Source organism: Protopterus annectens, chromosome 11.part0 (genome assembly GCF_019279795.1).
Source record: "Protopterus annectens isolate FY-2018-M chromosome 11.part0, PAN1.0, whole genome shotgun sequence".
Lineage (NCBI taxonomy): Eukaryota > Metazoa > Chordata > Ceratodontiformes > Protopteridae > Protopterus > Protopterus annectens.
The window spans coordinates 1,565,071,206-1,565,084,048 of NC_056745.1; the positions used below are offsets into that span (position 1 = coordinate 1,565,071,206).

Consider the following 12,843-nt stretch of genomic DNA (forward strand, 5'->3'; position numbering starts at 1 on the left):
TTGCTGTGTACTGTTGTGGTGAGGTTCCACCTACAAGAGGATTGCTCTATCTGTCATTGATTTAGCAGCAGAGTGCTTCACGAAAGAAAGAGCAAATTGATAGCAAGGGGATTGTTGAATTTTCCGTTGCAGGTGTCCTTGGACAAACGCAGTTCACATGAACTTCTAGACCTTCTTCTAAATCGTCTTCTGGTTTGGAACTGAAGAACACTTCACTTCAGCTCCAACCAGAGTTTTTGAGAAGATATCGACCTCGGCTCCCCAGGTCTCGGAGCCGTCTGTTATCATTGTGGGTAGGAGTCTGTCCCTGGTTCTGGAACCAGTATCTCCAACCCTTAAGTCTCCCATATTGCAATCTATTACTTCTTCTGTGGCCTCTTCTCGGTCCTCAAGATTATCTGACATGGATGTGGATCATGTGGTGCAGAGGCTTTTGCAGACACCGGCGTTGGCGAAACGTTTATCGGTGCTGACACAGCGGCTTCGTAACCGTGCAATCCCACCCCCTACTACTACTGTTCCTCCTCCGATCTGAATCAAGGCTTTGGAGCTGGAGTGTTCGAAGCTGATAGTGTAACCATCGGAACCGATGACTGTTCCAGGATTGTCGGTTTGGAAGACTCTGACTTGCTCGATGTCGACACTCACCTGTTGGGTCCGGGGAGGATAGTCAAACTAACCTTTCGTTTCTGACTATGCCTCTCACGGCTTCAGCTTGGATGAGTTTGGTGCCTACCTCTGGCTCAGAGCCCACTGCCTTAGTGCGGGTAGAATCATCAGCTGCTTCAGATCTCGTAGTTCCCTCCTATCAAAGCCATGGGGCTTTCGACTCCTTGAGGAGTGTAATGTCCCCATGGGAAACCACATTTTCAGATCCAGCAACCTTCTCCCCGAAGGCGTCGGTGTCTACCTCTGCTGCACAGATCCCTAAGAAGTGTAGAGACCCAGAGCCTCAAGTAGCACCATTGGGCGAACCCTGCCCTTCAGAGACCTCACCAGATGCTCCCACTGATGAGGTCCCTAGGAAGAGAACTTGCAAGAAGAAGCATCTGGACTCCCCACAGGAATTGGTCACCTCAGATACTGACTTGGCTGAGTCAGAAGGGTCCCCACGGTCCCCCTCTGAGGATATACTGGAAATTCTTATGCAGAGCAGTGGCTGGAAGTCCATTAACCCTACTGATGATGAGTCAGTCCTCCTGAAGGCTTTTTGGGTCTCAGCCCTCAACCACTTGGGTGTCTCCACCCTTTGTTCAGCTAATTGAGCTAATTTCTGGAAGGGCATGGGAGTCTCCGGTTACCATGGAAGCCTGTCTCTAGGAAGCCTAATTTATTACTTCTCCCCATTACAAGATTTTCCTGACCAAAGGAGTGCCCGTTGATGCTATGGTGGTGGTGTCATCCACCAAGAAGGAATGGTCAAACTTCTACGTCTGTCCATCCTCCTAATAAGGATTCTAGGATCATGGACATATATGTTAAGCGCATTTTTAGATCAGCTGTGTTTGCTCTCCAATCACTGAACTATCTAACGCACTTTACAAGCTTGCAAAATGGTCGTCTTAAACAACTAGGAGATGCTCTACAGGGTTCAGTAGCCGTGGCGGTCTCAGAAAAAGTAACTACCCAGCTCACTACCCATAATTCTCTTGTAAACTTTTTCCATGCGTCTGGTCTCGTATGCAGCTGATGGAACAAGTAGGGCAGTGGGTACAGGAATTGCTCTTAGGAGACATTCTAGGATGTGCTTATGTTCCTTTGCGGAGCCCTTTAAGTCATCCTTTATTAACAATCCTTTCGATGGCTCATCCCTTTTTGGACCCAAAGTGAAGGAAATGCTTACTAGGAGCGAGTAGGATGGAAAAACTTTTGTGTGCCTTCCCTGTTTTGCCACCCCTACCATACCTTACCCCAAAGGTCAGAAGGGATGAAAGATGTGGTTTCTTAAAACACAAGAAGCTTTCCAGGACACTTGTGGTGAACCCCCCCCCCATCTAGAGGCAGAGGAGGGGGTAACAATGGAAGACGCCGCCCACGCGACAGAGGGGATCCACAGAATCATGGTGACAGAGACCAGCTCTTTGGGAAGCCCTGTCAGCACTCCTGTGAGGAGGCCCACCTGTCCATTTCTGGAGGCAGTCTGAGGATGCTTCTCTTTGTATCCAGATACCTGGCTAAAAATAAGACAGCTGGGTACAAAGCATTATATCCAGAGGCTACTCAGTTCCGTTTACCACCCTCCAATAAGAAAAATCCCGGACATTCCACCCAGTCACAGGGAACAAGCAACCATAGAGGTTCAAAGTCATCCAACCAGTCCCAGCAGATCGAAGAGGATCCGGAACTTACTCAAGGCTCTCTTTAGTTCCAAAGAAAATAGGGGACTGGAGGCCCGTTTTGGATCTCAGCAGACTAAAGTCGGTAAGAGAGACAAAATTCCAGATGATCACACTACAATCGATACTTCCCTTTTTAGGGAAAGACATTTGGATGTGTTTGATAGATCTCCAGGATGCATGCTACCACATAAAAATGGACAAGCTGTCCAGAGTTCATCTGCGCTTCTGGCTGGGAGCCAGTCTATATCAGTTTTGCGCTCTGCTCTTTGGCTTCACTTCAGCCCCCTGAGTGTTCACCAAATGCATGGCAGTAGTCATGGCTCATCTGATATTCCAGGTGTTCCCGTAGATAGATGACTGGCTCCTCACTGCCACCACCAGACATCAACTCATACAAGCAAGGGGCACAACTTTGCATTTCTGCAGTCAGTTGGGGATTAGTGTAAATTCAGAAAAATCTGCCTTGTGTCCATCGCAACATACCATTTGTATAGGAAGAGAGCTAAATACCGTTACCATGACCTTAAACCTTCCACCAGAAAGTTTGTGTTCTACGAAAAGAACCCAAGAGAAACCGCCCTGGTTTCAATGGTACTCAAATTGTTAGGGACAATGGCAGCAGCGATCATTGCGATTCCTTTAGGTCGGATACATGTGTGTACTGCAATGGCTCCTGTTCACGCAGTGGTCTTTTCAGGACCTTCCAGTGTCGCACAAAACCCTGATAACGAATTCCTGCATGAAGGACCTTCATTGGTGGCTGAGAATCTCATCAAGTAACTCTAGATCCCCCCTTTGTCCTACCCACTCCCATAGCCACTGTGTGACCATCCCTGATAGGGTGTGGGTGGGGGCATTATCAAGGGAGAATAACCCAAGGCATGTGTAAGAGATACAAGGCTCATCTGCATATCATTGTCCTGGAGATGAGAGCAGTACTTCTCCCGTTGCAGTCTTTTCAAGACTCTCTCCCTCTGGGAACTATTGCAATAGTATGGGAAGTCTCTGGGACGGGAATCTATCCCTCCAGCATGTCCTGTTTATTGTGGTGACAAGGTTTAGGTCTGTAGAGTATGTGGCTCGGAGGGATTGAGATTTCTTTAGGTGTAGCATGTCCAACAGCTCTGGGTTTGACTTAGCTTTATATGTTGGGCAGAGATCACCTTGTAGTAGGCGATATGCTACAGAGTAAAGCTGGAGTTTTTTGTGACTTGAAATATCTATCATGGATAACCATATTTTTAATAGCTATTACTTCTTCTCCGAGGGTTTCAGAGTAACAGGCCATGTCCATTAAAACCCCCTTATTTGATTTTCCATAATGACAGAGTCTCACTCAGAATGAATCCATAATATTTACCTAAAGTTTGCTCAGAGACAAATCTCGATCAGTCTATTGAATTTACCCATATTTTTCCCTACATACACTAATAAGATGGAACATATGCTGCACAAGCTTGATGTTCACAGACAACTTCAATTCTATTTAGACAGGACCAAACGTTTCAGAAAAACAGAGCAGCTCTTTCTCCTTTTCACAGTCAAAAAAAGGTGCTCCAGTGGTGAAAACCACTTTATCAAATGGTTATCAGATTGTATTTCCTTCACTTACAGTTCAGTGAATACACTGTTACAACAGAAGATAAAGGCCCACTCTACTAGAGCTTGTATCTACTTCATCAGCCGTTACGGCTAAATTACCATTATATACTGTTTGTGCCACAGCTACTTGGTCAAGGTCTCGTACCTTCTTCACTCATTACAAAGTAGACAAGGCCTCCAGAGACTGGGCTTCCTTTGGTTCCAGTGTCCTAAAGAACATTCTCCTGTGAGCCACCCGAGAAAGATTGTGCTTGGGACGCAACCATCAGTAAGAATGGATGGCAAGATAGAACAACTTCACATAAAGAAGTTATGTATTCAACACAACGTTCCATGTGAGCTGTTCATCTCGCCTTTGTTCATACATCCCACCCCCTAACTCCCATCCAGGCTTCTTGAGGACTGACAATTCATTTATGTCATGGGTTTTAATGTCTCTTATCCAATTTCCAATCTTCGCATATTAGTAGTGGTATGTAGTCTGTTGGCAGCAAACGAGATCTGAGGGAAGCACAAGGTGCATAATGGGATAAGGAGTTGGCCTCTAGCTGGTTGAAGACCTCAAGCTTTCGGAGATGGCCTAGTTGGAGCTGAGGATTGGCTCCAAACCCATCAGTAAGAATGAAGGCGAGATGAACAACTCACATGGAACGTTATGTTGAATACATAACTTTTTTTTGTTTCTGGTATGACATAAGTTTGAATAGTTTGATATTCCAGCACATGACCTACTTTTGGGTTACAGCCTCTGTCTTTTTGAGGCATGTTAGCATTGATATTTTGGCGTCAGTATGTCCTGTTTATATCAGAGCAGTGTTGTGCTTTAGTTAGACATACGATGTGTGAGGAATGTACACACAAGTTTTAGTATACTGGCCAGATGGCTAATAACCTTGGTAGTATACGTCCCATGTAGTTTTAAGCCACTGCAGCAGTGATCTAGTCAAACACCATCATCAACCCCCTTTTCCCCCCATTTTCTACATGGGGTTAGGATGTCATGTCAACTGTCTCCATTTCTTTGTGTTCAGTGCCACTCTCCTACCTTCTTTGACACTCAGACCTGACTATCACAGGTCTTCTGTCACACAATCCATCCACCTCTCTGCTGGACATCCTTCTTTCCTCTTGTAGTCTTCCTGTCTGTCCCAAATCATCTTCACCGGATTGTCTTCTGTTTTCCTGAATTGTGCCCAAACCACTGTAATCTGTTCTCTTTGGCCTTTTTGCAATTAGAGCTACTTTGGATTTGGCTCTTGTGTCCTCATTTCTTCTCTTCTTATGTCCTTTCTATGTCTATTTCTTCGTCTGTTAAACAGTGTGTATCCTGCCTCCTTTCTAAGGCACTTCATCTCCATCACTGCTAGCTACTGCAATTGCTCTCCCTTAACTGCCCAGGTTTCTGTACCATACATTTGTACGAGTCACACCACTGTTTTGTGCACCTTACTTTTCAGCTTCTTTAGTATTCTTGTGTCCTACACTACACCTGACACTCTGGGCCAGTTGGCTGCAGCCCCTCTGTTTCTAACTTTGTACTCCTCATTCATACGTCTCCTCAACCACCCCTCACAGATACTTGAAGCTGTTATCTACTCCACTATTTTCCCTTCTGTCTTCCCAGCTTCTTCTAATTTCCCTCATTTGCTGTCATTACAACCGTCTTATATGTGCTCATTTGCATTCCATGTGCCTTCAATTTTGCATTCCATTCTCCTATCCTTGCTGAAGTTCTTGTTCAGACTCTGCCTGTAATGCCATATCTGCATATAGCAATTTTGTTCAGTCCCCTTTGACGTGCGTGCCGTAATGTAGTCCATCACCAGTATGGCAGCCGTGGTCTCAGAGCTGAACCCTTTTTGTTCTGTTCAGATGATCTGCTAGTCAGTTGTCCTGAGACTGGATACAGGATGCCTTGAGTACCAGACATGCCTCCTGGACCAGGAGGCCATGCTTACACATCCAACCTGCAAATGATGTCTTATCAAACATCTACTGTTATATTAAGTTTACTTACACAACTGTACTTTTAACTACCATGTTACCAGTCTGTTGGGAGCTACCCTATTAAAACCTGGTCCTCTTTGGAGGCAGGGCAACAGACAGCAGTTTGAGGGGAAGGAAACTTGTTGGAGAAAAAAAGGCAAGACCAAAATGGGAAGCATGGAGGCAAGTGGGATTCGGCTCTCTCCATTCCTTTAAGTACTGACAACTGGGTATTGTAAATCTTAGTCCAAAGACCATATTTTATTCAAAAAAATAATTCCTAGGAGTTTCCCCAGTGCCCAGAGAAAAAGAATATTAGTAACCAGAGGTATTCACTTCTACCTGTACTTGGATAACTGCCTCAATATAGGCAACAGCTCTGAGGGAGATTAATGAAGTCTTGCAGTTCACCCTTTCAGGCTTCCAAGCCGAGCTTTTTAGAATCCTTGCTCTTCCCCAAGTAGCAAACAGTGGTTCTTGGGCATGCCTAAGCACGGAGTCTGACTTTTTTCCTCTGGAGAAAGTGATTTTCTCTGATTCAGTCACTCACTCCATAGCGTAGTTTCATCACATAACAGTAATGAAGATTTTGAGTACTAGTGTATAGCCACCTTTGTACTGATGGTATTCCTTTTAAGAGTGCAGGAGGAACCTTCCATTTTATATAAGGAGCAGCTGATGCCAACATGCGTCCTCTGAACTTCCATTCCCCTCCTACTTTTTATCAAAAAACAAGTTCTCATGGTAGACACAAGTGAACCTAAATATAGGAACCAGTTCGGATTAGCACCAGACCCCCAGACATTAACCACTGAGTCTTCAGGTGTAACAGGAAAGGTGGGGCACATTCAGGGAGTCCAAGGGTACAGGAGACTTGGGACATGTTCCAGAAAAAGGAACATCACTGTAAAGGAAGTTATGGCAGTAATTCTGGCTGCAAGGGCATTGAAACAAGCTTGGTAACTCTGGTACAGTAGATATAAAAAGTGTACCCACCCCAGTTAAAAATGCCAGGTTTTTGTGATACAAGAGAATGAGACCACAGTAAATCATTCCTAAACTTTTCCCACCTTTATTGTGACCTGTAACCTGTACAATTCATTTGAAAAACAAGCAAATCTGTTAGGGGGAAAAAAAAAAGTACAATACACTGGTTGCATACGTGTGCACACCCTTAAACTAATACTTTGTTGAAGCACCTTTTGATTTACAGCATTCAACCTTCTTGGATAGGAGTCCATCATCATGGCACATCTTGACTTCGCAATATTTGCCCACTCTTCCTTGCAAAAGCGCTCCAAATCTGTCAGATTGCAAGGACATCTCTTGTGCACAGCCATCTTCAGGTTACCCCACATATTTTCTATTGGATTAAGGTCTGGGCTCTGGCTGGGCCATTCCAAAACTTTAATTTTCTTTTGGTGAAGCCATTCTTTTGTTGATTTGCATGTATGCTTGGGGTCATTGTCTAGCTGAAAGGTGAAATTCCTCAGCATCTTCAGCTTTCTAGCAGACACCTGAAGGTTTTGTGTCAAAAGTGACTGATATTAGGAAATGTTCATAATTCCCTCCACCTTGACTAAAGCCCCAGTTCCCGCTGAAGAAAAGCAACCCCAAAGCATGATGCTGCCACCACCATGTTTCACTGTGGGGATGCTTTTCTTTTGGTGAGGCAAAGTGTTTTTTTTGCACCAAACATACCTTTTGGAATTGTGGCCAAAAAGTTCAACCATGGTCTCATCAGACTATGACACATTCATCCACATGCTTTTGGGAGACTTGATGTATAGTTTTGCAAATTATAGCCAGGCCTGGATGTTTTTGTGTGTAAAAAATCTTCTGTCTTGCAACCCTACCTCATAGTCCAGACATATGGAGAATACGGGAGATTGTTGTCACATGTAGTACACAACCAGTGCTTGCCAGAAATTCCAGCAGCTCCTTCAGTGTTGCTGTAGGTCTTTTGGTAGCCTCCCTGACCAGTTTTCTTCTTGTTTTTTCATCTAGTTTTGAAAGTTGTGCAGTTCTTTAAAATGTCGCTGTTGTCCCATATTTTCTTCACTTTTTGACTGTCTTCACTGTGTTCCATGGTATATCCAATGCTGTAGAAATTTTTTTGTACCCTTCTCCTGACTGATACCTTTCAAGAATGAAATCCCTTTGTAAGCTCTCTGCGAACCATGGCTTTTGCTGTAGCAGAAAGAACCAACAGAATCCCATGCAAGGGGGAATGCACGGTCTGAACCAAATACAGCAAACCACCAAATAGACCAGCAAAGGCAGGATGGAGTTCAATTATCCTTTAACGCTAACAGACGGTTTCGCAAAATTGCCTTCTTCAGTGTAGTCGTACACTGAAGAGCAATTTTAAACCGGTCTGTTTTAGTACGTTAAATAAAGGATAATTGAACTCCATCCTGCCTTTGCTGGTCTATTTGGTGGTTTTTTGCTGTAGCAGGCAACTGAGTAAATGTCAGGAAAGTCCTACTAGGACAGCTGAACTTTATTTGGGGTTAATAAGGCGCTCTCTAATTGATGGCAGATGTGTACACAAGAAAACTGAATGCTATAATTAAATCAAAAGGTACTTCAACAAAGTATTACTTTAAGGGTGTGCACACTTATGCAACCAGCGTATTGTACGTTTTTTATTTTTTTATATTTTTTCCCCTAACAGATTTGTTTTTTAATTGAATTGTACAAGTTATAGGTCACATTAAAGTTGGGAAAAGTTTTTAAATGATTTATTGTGGTCTCATTTTCTTATATCACAAAAACCTGGCATTTTAACAGGAGTGTATACACTTTTTGTATCCGCTGTACAATTCCAAATAAACCTTGGGGGTGAATGGAGAACATTTTTACCTGTTTTGCAGACTGGACATGGAAGCATGGTAGCCTGATCCAGGAAATAGGTGCGTTACTCAAGGCATCCTGTATCCAGTCTCAGGACAACAGACTGGCAGATCACCTGAACAGAATTGAATCAGTTGAATTCTCACAAAATGTTAGACAACGACTTTTTTTTTGGACTTGGTCCACAGTTGGTTATGCCAGAGAGACATTTTTCCTTCTTCAAAATACAGATGACTGCAAAAATTTTGTACAGTGGAACTATATTGAGGGGTCCAGGCAACAAGTGCAGTTTCCTTTAGCTGGGCAGGTCTGTTTCTGTACATCATTCATCCAGTCTTGTCATGCGTATTAAGTGATGGAAGATGACAGTATAGCAATAACTGACAATGTGGGTCTGGTAGATTGAAGATTTACCCACGGTTGGTGTGGTTTAATCAGGAGGGCAAAGTCCTAGTGATTAAACAAAGCCAGCCGTGAGTAAATCTTCATTATACGACGACCCCCCATTAATCAAAAACGTGCACGCTGATTGGCAGCGTGCACATTGTAAATCAGAGTTATAGTAATGGAAAAAGGTCCGGTCGCCCGGACTTTTTCCATTACTATAACTCTTTTTTTTTTTTTTTTTTTTTTTTTTACAGCAATGGAGAACGCAAGATCTCTGTTGCTTCACACTGTCTCGCTATGTTAAATGAGTTTAACATAGCGAGACAGCTTTAAAAAAAGCAATGGAGATTCTCCGTTGCTTTTTTTAAAGCTGTCTCGCTATGTTAAACTCCTTTAACATAGCGAGACAGTTTGTAAAAAGCAACGAAGATCTTGCTTTCTCCATTGCTTTTGCCCACAGCTCTGATGTACTGCGTGGGCATACGCATGCCCAGTACATCAGAACTGCCGCAGAATACCAGACAGCTGCGGAAGGGCAGCAAGGAGGCATTGTACAATGCTTTTATTTAAGAAAAGTAATTTTTTTTTTTCTTAAATAATGTCATTGTATAATAGCAATAACCCACTTCTGGGTGTGGGTAATGCTGGATTTTACCCACAGTTGGCTTTGTTTGGCCACTCGGGCTTCTCCCTCGTGACCAAACCACACCAACCGTGGGTAAATCCAGCATTACCCATACCCATGCGTGGGTTATTGCTATAGTATACCACACCCATGCTGTTGGTTATTGCTATTATACAATGACATTATTTAAGCACAAAATGACTTGCTTTTCTTAAATGTCTTTATAAAATGGCGCTGTGGTGGTCGTTCGCATTGTTTCCTGATTGTGCTCTTTGATGTACTACGCATGCATATGGGACTTGCATTCCCATGCTTAAGCAGTGTATCACTGGTTTAACAAGCAAGTACTGCACAAAGGATGATCTTCATTGTTTCCCTTTTTTTTTTTTTTTTTTTTTTTTAAATAGTGTAACCTCCCGACAGTCTAGACAGAGTCGGGAAAATGCGTGCAAAATCAGGTGTGTTTCAGTATGTAGAACATACTGGGTTTTTCTTGTATTTTCTGTGGTCTCGTATGTAACTGTCTCATTTAAAAAAATGTGAATTTGTATGCATTGTCTGAAGGAAAAAGGTTGAAACCGGAATGCCGGAATTATTTAATGACTTTGTTCCTCGGTGATTTGTTGGAAAAAACTAATTTTAAATGGAATTAAATCACTAAATGATGACACGCATTTCAGTTTGAGTTACTTTCATTCAGGCTATTGCATGTCTAGCAAAAAAAAAAAAAAATTGCCTGAATCTCCTTGTGTTCTGACTGTGCTTCTCAAACATTTTGGAAATGGAGTATATTTTAGTGCATTTATTAAAACTGTATTTGGCTTAATATTGCTACAATGTAAGTGCTCTAAGTTGCACTGCATCTGAATTGTTTGTGTGTTTTACCTGTTCTGTATATATAGACTTCTCTGTATATGTAGACTAGTTACTTATTCTACTGTATTACTGCCTCTTAAATCGTTTTTCAGTTGTACACTTGCCTTGTTTAGTTTAAAAAGTTTTAAATTGCAAATTTTGTAGAATTTTAATTGCATTTATTGTTTAGGGCTACACACTCAAGTGCGTTAGCCTTTTCTGTGTTTATTTACTGTATTATTGCATTGATTGTTTAGCCTGTTTTAACCAGAAAAAAAATACTATCTTGTTTGCCTGTTTCCCGCCTTTCCTAGCTAGTATAGTCCATATCCCAGGCTTTGCTTGTGTCAGCACTTTATTTTCTGTGTTCAGAGCTATCCAGACCTTGCTGTGGTAGAGGGAAGTCCTACTGCTTACCAGTGAGAGTGGTGAGCATTGTACTGCCTGTCTAACACTAGAAGAGTGGTTTCCAGCTCTGAAATTGTAAGTTTATTAGTCTTTTTGGGCTGATTTCTATCCCTTTCAACTTTCAGGCTTAAAAACGCGTGCGTTTGCACATTTTTTGCATAGTGCAGCACCGCAGGGCTACGGTTAAATTATTCCAGGTGGCAGAAAGTCTGCTCTTCAAATTTTCCCTTAGAACTAGCTGGTTTCTCAGTAGTAGCACTAAAATCTGAACCCCTGTGACTAGCACTTGCTCTAGAACTTGCTGGCAAGCACTAGTAAGCCTTAAACTGATACAAGCACTCCACTCTCCTTGTCAGTAAGGAGAAATTAATTGTAAGCACTAAACAGCCTATAAATGCAAAGTACCTTGCAAAGGTAAGGGAAAACAGCTCTTGTACAAAAAAAAGCACTTAAACAGGCATGTCCAAGGGTCAGTTTTCGGTGATTTCTCCTGTCCACTTGGTGAATCTGGGCATACTGGGGCAATGCAGCAACTCCCTCATGTACACAGACAGCCCTCTCCTCCTACCACCCAACACTACAACCTGCGAGAGATGCACTTACATAGTCAAACCTGAAGCAAAGCTCTCTCCAGCCAAGATTGTGCTAGACAGTCAAGAGGAGAAGGTTAACACCTGCACTACACTTCAAGCAACACATAGCCCTTCAAAACCCACATCATCAGTGCCCACACATAGCAACACTAAACCCACATATGCAGAGGCGCTTAACATTAACCTGCCCAAGCAACAAGGACCTCTAAAGCTGAAATGCAAACAAACACCAGTCACAACCAAAGTGACACATAGCTGACAACACCAGTGTGCCACCCAAGAACAGCTCCTAAGGCAAGACAATGTACCCAACACTTTAGTCATAGGTGACTATAGGCAAGGCACACTGATGTCCCACTCACGAGGTTGAACAAGCTGAAAATTTGTCAGCTGCCTGTCGGGTGCCAGGATCCGCCACATAACGCTTGCGCTCAAGTCACTCCACAACAAGTACAAATACGACTGTCATTGTCCATGTTGGAGTGAATGACTTGAGACATACCTCCCTGGACTACATGAAAAGAGACATGGAAGAGCTCTCGGATCATGTGGCCCAGGCAGGTATGACCCTAGCCTTGAGTAACATCCTGCCTTCGCCCAGAATGATACCACAGTACAAGTACAAAATGATTTGTCTTCAACAATTGGCTAAGCTTCTGGTGTCATTCAAAGGGGATCCAGTATCTGTCTGCCTGGGAAGACATGATCGACAAACCACAATGCTTTGCCAGAGATGGTCTGCACCTGTCACCCCTGGGATTCAGGTTACTGGCTAAAACTCTTGCCACCCTTATAGTGCCTTTTTTAGGCAAGGTTCAAAGGACAAAACCACCACCGTAATAGATACAAGCATGCAAAATCTGAAGGTAATGCTACTCAATGCTAGAAGTCTAAACCTCAAAATGCACTCTCTTGAGGCACTCCTAAAAACAGAGGGCATTGATATCTGTGCAGTAACTGAGACCTGGTTCAAGTCTCCAGAGGGCAACCCTGCAATACCAGGCTAAAACTCTTACCACACTTTTCGGCCACCAAACCAAGACCGCAACACTTAAAGGTGGAGAAGTGTCCATATTCACCAATGATATTTACACATCCAGGCTAATTGCCCAACACAATGCATCTGAAATTATTCAGGCGCAACTAGCACTAGGTAAGACTGCAATCCAAATTGTAGCTTGTTACAGATCCA

The 12,843-nt window shown here is 43.1% G+C and overlaps 1 protein-coding gene across 1 annotated transcript in view; it reads right to left on the minus strand.

Moving 5' to 3' along the window:
• UBE2H (ubiquitin conjugating enzyme E2 H) overlaps nt 1-12,843 on the minus strand; it is a 940,085-nt gene that overhangs the window by 369,515 nt on the left and 557,727 nt on the right. The window lies entirely within an intron of this gene.